The 14,109-nt window shown below is 36.3% G+C and overlaps 1 protein-coding gene across 3 annotated transcripts in view; it reads left to right on the top strand.

Moving 5' to 3' along the window:
• Nucleotides 1-14,109, top strand: part of tex264a (testis expressed 264, ER-phagy receptor a) — a 145,510-nt gene that overhangs the window by 28,366 nt on the left and 103,035 nt on the right.

Raw genomic sequence — 14,109 nt, 5'->3', positions numbered from 1 at the left:
GCTTGGCTGTGTATCTAAAGTCGAATCACAGAACGCATCATTGTGTACGTACACTGTAAAAAATGCAGGGTTCCACACAATTCAGTCATGTTGAGCCAACACAAATCCATTAAGTTAACTTAACCAATTTAAGTGGGTTGAGTATAAAACAATTAAGTTGTCCCCCCAAAATCCCAAGAATTGTCTTGTTTCATCTCATTTTAAATAAGTAGTTTTTAATAATAATAATAATAATAATTATAACAATAATAATAATAATAATTTTATTATTAATATTATTAGAGTATAATTTAGTTAATGCCGTAGTTAAAACATGATAACTAGCATAAACAGACTATTAAATGCAGTTTTTCAGATCTATTTTGGTCTTTTTTTATTATGAAAAAAGCTTTAGGTTTTTAACATGTTTTATCTTTAAAAAAAAAATCTGGCCACCTGTAGTAGTCTGTCTCATAAACTTTTCTAATAAATATATCTATAAAAAAAGGTATATGCATTTTGCAACACTTTACTTGACTGGGTGTTCAAAAGATTGTCATGAAACCTTTATAAAATGTGAATGAGATTTTATGCATGCTTATAAAAACTGTCATCCGCTCAGCTACCAACTGATTTACAACCCTGGGCTCTATTTTGACGGTCCATGCACAAAACGGAAAGTGCAGGGCGTAAACTCTTTCAGGGCGTGTCAGAATCTATATTTGCTAATTTAAGGACGGGAAAATCCGCTTTGCGCCGTGGCACATGGTCTAAAAGGGTTGAGCTTATTCTCTTAATTAGTTATAGGTGTGTTTTGAGAATAAACCAATCAGAGTCTCCTCTCCCATTCCCTTTAAGAGCCAGCTGCGTTACGCCATAAGCGCATTTGCTATTTACAGGACGTAAAGTAAGTGGAAGTGGAAAAACTGAGCATTTCACAAGCAAACAGTTAACAGTTTTTTTAAACAGAAAACAGTTAAACAAAGCATCTACCGCGCAAGAATGAGAGATAATCGATCTACTTTCACTTTCACTCTCATGGATAGGGAAACCTTTACGCACAGACATCAAGCTTTATAATATGGTGCATTATCCTGCTGGAAGTAGCCATCAGAAGATGGGTACACTGTGGTTATAAAGGGATGAACATGGTCGGCAACAATACTCAGGTAGGCTGTGGCATTGACACAATGCACAGTTGGTGATAATGGGCCCCAAAATATCCCCCACACCATTAAACCACCACCACCAGCATAAACTGTTGATGCAAGGCAGGATGGATTCATGCTTTTGTGTCGTTGAAGCCAAATTCTGACCCTAACATCCAAATGTCACAGCAGAAATCGAGACTCATCAGACCAAGCAACATTTTCCCAAGCTTCTATTGTCTAATTCTGGTAAGCCTGTGCGAATTGTAGTGTCCGTTTCTTGTTCTTAGCTGACAGGAGTGGCACCCGGTGTGGTCTTCTGCTGCTGTAGCCCATCCGCCTTAAGGTTGGACATGTTGTGCATTCAGAGATGCTCTTCTGCATACCTCAGTTGTAATAAGGGGTTATTTGAGTTGCTGTTGCCTTTCTATCAGCTGGAACCAGTCTGGCCATTCTCCTCTGACCTCTGGCATCCACAAGGCATTTGCGCCCGCAGAACTGCCTCTCACTGGGTTTTTTCTCTTTTACGGACCATTCTCTTCAAATCCCAGAGATGGTTGTGCATGACAATTAGTAGATCAGTAGATCAGCAGTTTCTGAAATACTCAGACCAGACCGTCTGGCACCAACAACCATGCCATGTTCAAAGTCACTTCAAACTCTTCCTCATTCTGATGCTCGGATTGAACTGCAGCAGATCATCTTGCCCATGTCTACATACCCAAACGAGTTGCTGCGATCTGATTAGCTGATTAGAAATTTGCGTTAATGAGCAATTGGACAGGTGTACCTAATAAAGTGGCCGGTGATTGTATTTATAGCTAAATAAAAACATTCAGTGACTTACTGTATGTTGAAAAATTATGCCAAAAATATGATTCACAAATATAACGTTACATTTTCTTCAGAAAAACAGCTCCAAAACTTGTTTAAGAATTCTAGATATGAATTTTCTGAATATTTACTCTCCACTGCATTTTTATTGTATTTTTGCTGAATGATCGGGGATCTCTCAGTCATATATTCAACTCTGAGACATCTTTTCATATTGATGAATATAGTTTTTACAGACAAACTGTCTAATTAAAGCTTCTTCAGCTGCTCCAGAACGCAGCAGCACGAGTGGTCTTCAATGAACCTAAAAGAGCACATGTCACTCCTCTACTCATCCGTTTGCACTGGCTGCCAGTTGCTGCTCGCATCAAATTCAAAGCTCTGATGTTTGCCTACACAGCGACTTCTGGCTTTGCTCCTTATCTGCTCTCACTTCTGCAGATCTATGTGCCCTCCAGAAACTTACGTTCTGTGAATGAACGTCGCCTCGTGTTTCTATCCCAAAGAGGGAAGAAATCACTTTCCCGAACGCTCACGTTCAATCTGCCCAGTTGGTGGAATGAACTCCCTAACTGCATAAGAACGGCAGAGTCACTCACTGTTTTCAAGAAACGGCTAAAAACTCAACTATTTAGTCTCCACTTCACTTTCTAATCTGCAATTGCCTCTCTGGATACCACTAACTGTACTCAAAAAAAAAAAAAATTACTAATACTTTTTAGACTTTACAGACCTGAAACTTGCCTATAGCACTTATTCATTGTTGCTTTTGTAGTTGTGTAATTTGCTTCCTTGTCCTCATTTGTAAGTCGCTTTGGATAAAAGCATCTGCTAAATGACTAAATGTAAATGTAAATGTTAAACTCTACTGCAGCTCCTCTGGGTGGTCAATAGAGGTCTCTCTAATTTTGAGTCAAGAATTGAATTGTTTTTAAAGTTTGTACTTCTGCAGAACTTGCCAATGTCAGTTTGCTTTACCCCCATAAATCATAAATATTTCAAAGTTCTTCTGTGCCAGATATACTGTCCTGATTTGAGCTTTGAGGTAAACTCAATGCCCCTTTTAGTAATTACTCACAGTGCAGGTTTCTAGATCATTCCACAGGCGGTCTGCGACTGGAACTTTACTCTCTGTATGAAACAAGGCTGCATGTATGATTAAATATAATGATGAGAGGAGAAATATAAATCAAGGACAGTCCCACCTGCAGTGGCCATGCTGAGTAGCACCATGAAAATATACGTCACAAACCTGAGCTAATGAATCCAACCAGGACAGACACACTAAGCTCACTATCTGTTTCATTCATGTGACTTCCTAGCCTAAGTAAACAGCATGCAAATGCAATATGAAGCCTAAAGATATGGTGAAACCTGCCAGGAAGTTGTCAGGTATTTGTTTGGAAGATGCACAATTATGCGTGGAAGATGTAGGGCAAAAAAAATAAATGTTTGCTAAATTTTAAAATATGGATTAATGAAGATGAGATCTCCCATCACATCAAAATAAATTAGCTAAATATAATAAGCACATTAAATGTGTTTATTGTGTATATACCTAAATGTAACTGTTGAGAATAGTTTGACAAAATAAGGGTAAAATAAATAAACGTCATTAACAGGTATTCATTCATTCATTCATTCATTCATTCATTCATTCATTCATTCCTTTGGCTTAGTCCCTTTATTAATCAGGGGTCGCCACAGCGGAATGATCCGCCAAATTATCCAGCATATGTTTTACAAAGCGGATGCTCTTCCAGCCGCAACCACATACACTACAGCCAACTTATCTAATTTAATTTACCTGAACCGAATGTCTTTGGATTGTGGGGAAAACCGAAGCACCTGAAGGAAACCCACGCGAACAGGGGGAGAAGATATAACTTGTATAGATATAAGATATAACACACAGAAAAGCCAACTGGCCCAGCCGGGACTCAAACCAGTGACCTTCTTGCTGTGAGGCAACAGTCCTGGTTTTAATTTATTTGTTTATTTGGCAGGGACAGTGTACATTAATTAGCATTGCTGCAAATGCACCAAAATTAGCCAGAAGGCTATTTTTCATCTGTTCAGCTGGACAGATGTTAAAATTGTCATCCTAAAAAAAAACAATACAAAAATTATACAATCAATTAAGTACAACTAAGAAGCACTAAAATAAGCACAGTTAAATAGATCTTAGTATATAAAATGTCTGTGAAAAAAAAAAAAAAAAAACTAAAAACTCCAACATTATGTAATTGGGATGAGTAGTTAAAACATATTTTATCATCAATTCATTAAGATGGCAGGCACAAGTGGTAACATGATTGGTAGGAACATGCTAATACAAATGATGGCACATCCGATGTTCTATACCTAATTTTTAGATATTTTTGAATGTATTGTAAGTACACTGCAAACATAGCAGTGTTTTTTCAACTCTATCAGGATTAAAATCTGCTCCAAATGAGTGAACATATTGCCAATATTTTCAGAGTTTAAATAACACTCTTAAGAAAGTTACTTGAACAACACTATACATGAGTTCTAATTGCACTCCATCAAGTTAAAAAAATAACTCTGTTCTACACTACTGGGAGTTGATTGTTTCCTGACTCTAATGTAAATGGTGAAAATACAACACTTTAACAGAGAGAATTTAACTCTAGTCTACCTAGTAAACATTACAATACTTCCGATTAATAGTTAAAATAACTTACATACACTGTAAAGAAAAATCATGGTTGCCCTAAATTTCAAAGCTGACTCAAATTAACCCACTGAACTCATTATGTCTATTGAGCTTATATTATGTTAAACTGACTTAAAACAGCTTGCGTAACTTATAAAATTAAATTAGAACATGATTAACTTGGTTAAATAAGTTACAACGAACTAAAAACATATGTAGTCAGGACTAATTTATCATGTAATTTTTTTTACAGTGTGGGACAATTCACCAAGAATAACAGAAAAAAACTATGTGTATTTTTTTTCTTTCATTCTTGGAGAATTGTCCTATGTAAGTTATTTTGACAATAGTTATTCTCTGATGCTCACAGGGGCAGAGGTCCACTCCTGTGCAGCTGCTGAAGTGGGACAATACAGTCCTCTCAGACTGTCCTTCGTGTTGCTATCTGTGTGGTGTTCCTTATCTTTACAAACTGACTGAGAGGGGGAAATAACAGACCATGCATGATTTTATGCATCAAACAAATGTTTGACTACTTACAGGTATTTTTCTAGCTTAACAGTTTATATAAATAATAATATAGCCAGCAGCTAAGCAGGGCTGCGCCTGGTCAGTACCTGGATGGGAGATCACATGGCAAAACTAGGTTGCTGCCAGAAGTGGTGTTAGGGAGACCAGCATAGGGCACTCAACTTGTGGTCTGCATGGGTCCTAACGCCCCAGTATATTGACAGGGACTCTATACTGCTAAGTGAGCAGCATCTTTTGCATAAGATACACTGAATATATATATATATATATATATATATATATATATATATATATATATATATATATATATATATATATATATATGCTTTTAAATGTAAGGAATTATATCCAAGACAATAAAATAAATAAATAATACAATCATATAATTCATTGAAATAAGATCTTGAACTTATTAATTTAATACACATTTGCATTCATGCATATCACAGATTTTTGAAGGAATAGCAACATAAAGGATTTAAGTTAACTCTTTATTTATTGTTTTTTTTTAATTTAAGTGGATTAAACATAAAACAATTAAGTTGTCTCAAAAAAAACCAAAGAATTGTGTCGTTTTAGTCCATTTTAAATAAGTATTTTAAACATGCAGCAAACATTATTTTTTTTGAGTGTGGTTAATCAACAGTGTTAATTTACTCTGAGAGTGTTAATTTTTAACACTTTATTGGTTTATATATAATCCACACTGGTCAGAGTTAAATTACCAATTTTAAATTACCACAGTTAAAGTTAACAAAATTTTTGTTTTGTTAAATGTTAAAGTTTCTTGTTAAATCCGAGTCAAATGTTTGTTTCTTGTTTTATTAGTAATTATTCACATACTTTATAAATGCAAAACACACTATGCAAGTCAAGCATTTTAAAACATTAAAACTTAATAATTGTTTGTTCAGAGCTAATTAGTTGCATAACAAACCAATACAAAACATAGTTTCAGGTTTAATTTTTAATATAAAACTATATTCCATGTATCTATATTACATTGGTGTAGTGGCTGGAATTTCCTCCAAGTATATTAATTTTGGGCCGTCGTCTGAATACTCACTGTCTTTGAATTATTAATCAATGTCTAAATGATCTGGTGCTGCTAATTTTCTTTGCTAAATCTTGTTGATTCTGCGTCTGGTTTGCGGCAGCCAGTATGAAGTAGGCAGATGCCTGTTGAATTTTCATGAGTCGCCTCTTGAGCCAAGGCTGGGATGCCTCGCTCTCTACGATTATGCAGATCTGAGCACCTTAGGGACTCCTGCGGTGTGCACACAGCTTTTGCCATTTCTCCGCCAAACCTTTAACAAAAAGCAACACTCTCCCTGACGTACACGCTCCAAAAAACCTGTGTTAGCCATGGGCGAAGCTGAATGTGGCTTTGGGGAGAATTCCCAGAAGTTGAGGCCTCAGGAGGATTGAGGATGAGGTTGGGATAGACGAAAACAGTAAATCCTTGTAACACTTCTGCTAATAAAGAATTACCAGCTTTTTATTTTTGCTAAGCCTTCATCTGACAAAAAAAAAAAAACATAAAAAAAACAAAAAACGATGGGTTTGCAAGCAATTGCTTTTGAAAATTGCTTTTCCTTGCAGCGAGCCTTTGGAGCACATGACAGTGAACTGTGTTTTAGTAGCCATCTTGGATTCCCAGGGGCTAAAAAAAACATTCAAAGACAGTTTCTATATCATCCAGTAAAAGAAAAATCACAAGTGTTCTGGCCATTCAGAGGTTGAATGAGAAAGATTCCTTCATAAACGAGAGTGAAAAGCCTTATTTAGAGTGGATGCTTTTACAGTGGACGTGCAGTGAACCCTGAAGGTGAAGATTGCATAGAGGTTCAAAATAAGGTCACTTAATGTCCCATTTTTCTTGTGACAGTTCCATACTTTAGCTGTTATAATGAAAAACTTCCATCAACTTTAGCACATGATTCGTAACTATTCGTTTCTGAGCATTAGTCGTCATTCAAAAATAGCCTAATTTATAAAAGCCAATCATGTCATATATGTTGAAGAACAAATACCATCATTCAATCATATTCCTATATCAGTTAGAGTCTGTGCCATACAGCATCAGTGTTGGTGATGAAGAGATCAAACTGAATGCAAAATGCACTTCTTAAAATCTTAAAAACGCAGTGATTCAGTGTTTAAACAATGAAAAGGTGTCAGTAATATGAGCTATATATGCCACTTGACACTTTATATTTACCTCAGGAATGTTATTATTAAGAACCTATTGGTTAGCAAGAAGAAATGCATTTTTTTCTAGAGACATTTATTATCACAGAGGACTTCGAGGACAATACATACATTTACAAATAGACATATCAACCATATGCTATAAAATTGCAGGCTAACCATGTCTCTATATAGTAACTTATATTTGATTGTAACTTTGATGTGCACATTTTGAAAAGCTGCTTTGAAACAATAATTCTTGTAAAGAGCACTATACAACTGAACTTGGATTTTATTGAGTTGAATATTACTAAGCATTAGCTGAATATATGCTGAATATACTACATACTCATTATATTTTACTCATTTATTATATTTTTTATGTTTGTTTTTAAGTTTTGTACATTTTTTATGGTAAACACTGTACAAGTGTTTATCATCGATATAAATTCTATATAAAAGAAATGTTTAATGTGTGAGGTGGTTTGCTGCAGGTCTGACTCCATTTTAACTCTGTTCATCCTGGTTCAAAATCTCTTTCCAGAATACTTTTATTCACTGTTCATTGCTGGTGGAATGATCTTCATAACCACATTCTGAAAGTTGGATTCCTGCATTCAACTGAGTTTTGCCTTTACAAAAACAAAACAAAAACAAAAACAAAAAAACAATAAAAAACAATGTCTGAAACTTGGTATAAGACTAATTCATAACTAACTGGATCTTTCATGAGGTATTTCTTATTTGCAAATCACTTTAGATAAAATCAATTGCTTAATGTACGTATGTAAATGTGTCAGGCACAACAAAAAAGTTTAGCTGTAAAAGAAGGTCTTAGCTCATACATTAGTGTCTGTAGTCAAATCTGGGGCGACTGCCAGAAGTGCTGATTGTGAATTTGCTTCATTTTCAAAGACATCTGGAGTCTGAATATTCTCAGAAAAAAAGTTTAAATCAAAGAAAGCTCTATTATAAACAATTCTTTTTCATATTTGACGATATAACAAACAGTATATAGTAATAAAAATATAAAAATCATAAAAATAATTATTTACTTAACATTTATGCATTTGCTAGGAAAATTAATGAGACATTTTTGATATAAAACACACTATTCATGTTTTATAAAACACACTATTCATGTTTTATGCAACCAGATATCACCATGAACCACGGGAAACATTTGTGAAAAGTGTTTTGCAGTTACCTCCAAAAAAAAAAGCTTACCTAATGTACAAGACTGAGATAGGAGAAATTTACTTTTTTTTTTTGTACACAATCGTACTGCACAATATTGAAAAAAATCAGACATTGTGATATTTTGTTTTTCTGTGACTATTGCGATATGAAAACAATTTCAACAGATTGCTTGAATAACTCCATTTGGGGTAGAAAAAAATCATTAACTTAGATTGATTGTTTTTGGAAGGGTGTGAATGATGTACAAAAATAATAAACGGATATTTAATTAGGGATAATTAACAGTTTTATGACTTACCCAAAAAAAAAAAATACATATACTTTAAACACATTTAGATCATTTACTTTAATCATTACTATTGGAATGTGAAGAGACTTTCATCCAGCACAACAAAACATGCTTCTAAAGACAATCAACCACTGCACCTTTAAAGTAAGACATATGAAAAAATAACGTTTTTTTTTTTTTTTTACAAATGAAGCATGAGCAGACACTGCTTTGCATCTTATAAACACAACCAAGCCTTAAAAAACACTCTGGACCACCTCTTTAAAGTTACAAATGTTGTATGTTTTTGTCCCCGAATGCTTTTAACTCTCTTGAAAAGCCTTAATAACACATGCAAATGATCAAGTTTCACTTTGTTATTGTAATACTTTGCAATGACTTCTGTATTCTCAATTGTTTATCAACTATAACCCTAACTCAACTATTCATATCCTGCGATGTGACTATTGCGGACTCACACATTGCGATATCGATGCTGAAACTTAATTTTTTGCAGCCCTATTAAACAAACTTTAATTTACACAAGCTAACTTATGTAGTTGTTTTTATTTGGTATAAATTTAAACTGGTGACGCGGTGGCGCAGTAGGTAGTGCTGTCGCCTCACAGCAAAAGGTCGCTGATTCGAGCCTTGCCTGGGTCAGTTGGCGTTTCTGTGTGAAGTTTGCATATTTTCCCTGCATTCATGTGGGTTTCCTCCAGGTGCTCCGGTTTCCCCCACAGTTCAAAGACATGTGGGACATGAATTGGGTAGGCTAAATTGTCCGTATTGTTTGAGTGTGAATGAGTGTGTATGAATGTTTCCCAGTGCTGGGTTGCAGCTGGAAGGGCATCCGCTGCAGAAAACATATGCTGGACATACCTGTTGAGAGTGTTGTCACTAACGGCATCTCTCTTTGGTATAAGAATAGCAGTGTATCTGACAAGAACACCATTAAGAAGATAATAAAGTCATGCTAAAAGGTCCATTGGTGTTAAAATGGCATCTATTGTGGAACTGCATCAACAACGTTGTCTGTCTATAGGGCAAATAGCATTTTAAGGGATTCAACTCGCTTGGGAATTGTCTGCTCAAGCTCACGTCATCAGGCAGGCATTGCAGAAGCCTGAGGAGCAAATCAGTATGGTTTAGTTTTTATCCTGTAATTATAAGACTTTTGAATAATGCTGTATTTTAAATACTATTGATAGCTAGTATGTAATTTTACATCAACAAATAGTTAAACTAGCATAGTTTGTTAGAATTACAACTATTATAACAAATTGTGCAATATTTAGGGTAGTGTGGAGCACAAGTAATGCAGGGTTAAATGTAACAATGTAAGTTTTAAGGTGTTTGCTCTGGGCTATTCATGGCATGCTTCCAATGTTTTGACCACAGTGTTAGCAGACGTCTTCCTGTCAATTATTGTAAAAGTTTGGTGAAATTTAGATGAGAAACACAGGAGAAACCATTTTTGCATTTTTTATTTTTTTTATAGTCAATATTTTTTATTTAAAAAAATCTGTGAAAGTATTGTGATTATCGTCTTCTAGGCTAAAAGATGAGACCATTTTGAAAGATGTAAAAAAACACACAGTGACTGCAAGCCAGTTTTGAGGAAAACACGACACAGCAGGGTTAGTTGTAACAGGGTGTTACAATTAAGCCACACACTGATGGACACCAATTAAACCAACAAAATAATTTTTAGAATTTTGAGTGTAATGTTGAGATCTTTTCAAATAAAAATGTTTTTAATAGAAAATATAGTTTTATTATTTATTTAAATAAGTGCAATATATAATAATGGATAAATGGATAATAATGCAAATAGATTCAAATGTGTTTATCCTATAAACAAATAAATAAATAAACATTCTGTGCCATGTAGAATAAAAAAGAAATTGCTGAGGAAATATAGCTACTATTTAAAGTAAACAGAAATTAAATTAACTGTGTGAATCTGCCTTTGTAAGCATGTGTTACAACTAACCCCCTGTCTGTTATAACTTGCCCTGCAGGTAGGGTAAATAGTACCATTTTTACTCCTGGCACCCTTGGCAATACTTCACAGAAACCATAGGTCCGGTGATCATAATTTCAGTGCTCATTTGTAGGAAAGGCTTGTGTGTCAGTGGTTAAAAAAAAAAGGTCTGTCTAACCTCATTACTTTGTTCATTATTTGTCCAAAACCAAAAAGTGTTACTTTGTGCCCCGCTCTTCCCTATTTAAGTATTCACTTATTCCCTTCTGTGATTTTTTATTTTTTAATTGGGTTATATTTTAAATAACTATATTTTCATAAATTTATGAAAATATAAAAGCTTAGGATTTTTATTGTGTTTAATGTTTTTTTATGTTCTTGTTGGGTCTGATGCAACATAATTTCATTCTGCATTACAATTTATTGAACGACAAAAATAAAGGAAACTGAAACTGAATAAGCACTAGTTAGCAACAGCACTATTAGTAATATGCTATCATTATCAGCTTCCTGAATCTTCCATCTCCAATAAAGACTTTCTAAGCATTCAGGAAATATATGAAAAGATTCCTTTATAAATGTGGCTGCTGTGGCTTTTTTAGTCTAGGCTATTGTAGTGTGCGCTAATAGAGAAACCTAAATGCGAAGATGCGTAATACACCGTATTGGTTCTTCTCCGCATCCGTTGTGTCCGGCACAACAACTCGAGAACCAATTACGGCATAAAAGCAGGCCCCATTATTGTGTGTAGCCAAATCTGGGGCGACTGCCAAGTACGCTGATCGCAAATTCGCTTCATTTTGGTGGACGTCTGGAGAGACCAAATCTTCTCGGTTGCCTTTGATTGGCAGTGTGAAGATTAGTCAGTTTGTATGAGAGCGCTTGGGGTTATTACTTGAATTGGTACTGCGTTTTCTGGTTCGTCCTCATCGCTTGGGTGAATTATTTGACATAAACAGGCAAACAACAAGTGAAGGGAAGTGTATGTGGAGGCCTTCTTGCTGCTAGTAATTGCCTGTTGTCTCTTGGGCTCGCTGTCTGGAGAACTGGCTGAAATTCCCACTTTATTTGCTGACAGTTGTGTAGGACGCCAGTGATGGAGAGAGTTCTGAATACCATCATTAGTCCCTGGCTGGAGAAACAAGCTCTTCGTGCTGGGAAAGAGGGACAAAACGCGCACAGAGGAGCAGAGAGGAGTAAAGCGGGGTATGGAGACGAGTGAGTCAAAGGATGGAGGTGGGAAAGCTAGATGAACCAAGAAACGGGGAGAGAGGGTAAAAATGTGCATTTAGCAAGATGTTGTTTGTGCGTGCTGCTGTCAGCTGGTGGAGAGGATCATCTTATCATCGCTCGACAACACTGACATGCAGCATTCAATATGTATTACGGATGTTAGCAACATATTGAGTCCTTCACCGTAGTGGGTGAACACATGCTAGATGAGTAATTAGAGATGACAACTTTATAAATGCCTTAATTGTTTTGTCATTAATGTTTTATTGGATTGCCAGCTCCAGCGCATATGTGATTGTGAGGGGGTGTTTAACAGGCCTACCATGAGACTTAAACCTCTTGGTTGTTTTATGGTGTTAACAAAGGCAGTTATCGTTTCTTGGAGAGTGCAGCACAAGAATTAGCACAGGATAGGACAAGATTAGCCAAGAACTGAGTATTTTTTACAGATTGATGTTTTTAAATTGTATTTAATGAAAAGTTATTAATATTCTGCCATCATTTACACACCATTGACTTGTTCTAAACCATTTTGGTGATTGTTTTGACTACAAACGTATTTTAAAAGAATTAATTTATCCATTTTCTTTTCGGTTTAGTACCTTTTTTAGTCTAGGGTCCACAGCGGATTAAACTGCCAACTTATCCAACATATGCTTTACACAGCGGATGCCCTCCCAGCTGCAACCCGACACTGGGAATCATCCATACCCACTCATTCACACACAAACACTACTGACAATTTAGCTTACCCAATTCACCTATACAACGTTTTTGGACTGTGGGGGAAACCGGAGCACCAAGAGGAAACCAAACAGAAATGTCAACTGACCGAGCCAAGACTCGAACCAGCAACCTTCTTGCTGTGAGGCGATTGTGCTACCCACTGTGCCACCGTGCTGCCTTTTAATAGAATGTATATTTTTAAATGAAGTTTTATGAACTAATTTCAAGAAGTGCACGTGATAGGATTGATTACAGCTGATCTCCCTTCAACAATCATTGCTAGGCCAATCAGATGAATTCTAGCTTCCAATAAATAAACCCATTTATACTACCTTCCTTTTCTTTGTTTTGAAGAATCCCCCATCCACCTCATCTCCCCCTTTTCTCCTTTACCAGGGGGAGCTCTCGAGACATACCTGATCTCGGACCCCCTGTCATGGTGCAAGCACCTTGCTTGGTGCTATGTGTGTGTGTGTGTTTATACAGACAGTTTGTTATAGGCTGTCTGGACTCTGTATAGCTGGATGGTTTTCAGTTTTGTTCTTGTTCAAAATCTGAACGTGGTCCCAAGAGACACAGTTAAAAAATAAGTTAAGGTTTGTGTTAACTAGAGGTTTCTGAGACTTTTATTTTAGTATGTTGATTGCAGTATGTTGACTTCTAGCTGAAACTAAAAATTAAATAGGGGCGGGGCTTTCTTATTATTCCCTCATAGCAAACTAACGGCAAAGGCTGATTTATGCTTCCGCATCAAGCGCACGAGTATGCTAAAGCACAGCCTTCGTGCTGTCGCTCAGCCCCCGTCGTGGCTGACGCTGACACGCACCTCTCAAAAAATGTAAGTACACATCACAACGATAAGTATCGCAAACTCTGTGATTCGTCGGCTTGGTCACAATGACAAGCGTGGGCGGTGCTAAGCGCCGTGAGCCTGACGGAGTGAGTGTTTACAAACGTTGAGTTCTGTGAGGGAGCTCCAGATGGAAACTTTTTGTTTTCTGTTTACTTTATGATTAAAGTTGCACATTCGCCGGTTCCCGCCTTTGAATAAGCGAGTTTTAGCTAATGTCAGCTTAAAAAAAACCCCACCCCTGAAGAAAATCGACACAGAGGAGCATAAAAACCTGCTGCCAGCTAGCGTTTCGGAAGTGTTATTGCAGAGCAACACAAACAACACGCAGAAGTATAAATGCACTGCTACATGCAAGGCAGGCACCGTGGGTCACAGCGACCACTCGACATAGAAGTATAAATCAGCCTTAAGAGGGGCGTGGTTAAGAATATTGTGGCTGAAGCCATCAAACTGATATCAACAGAGAGCCACCACTCCCAA

Source organism: Danio rerio, chromosome 6, assembly GCF_052040795.2.
Source record: "Danio rerio strain M-AB ecotype USA chromosome 6, GRCz13ab, whole genome shotgun sequence".
In the NCBI taxonomy this organism is placed as follows: Eukaryota; Metazoa; Chordata; class Actinopteri; order Cypriniformes; family Danionidae; genus Danio; species Danio rerio.
Note: the sequence above shows the minus strand (reverse complement) of the source record. Positions and strands in the feature narration are given on the sequence as shown.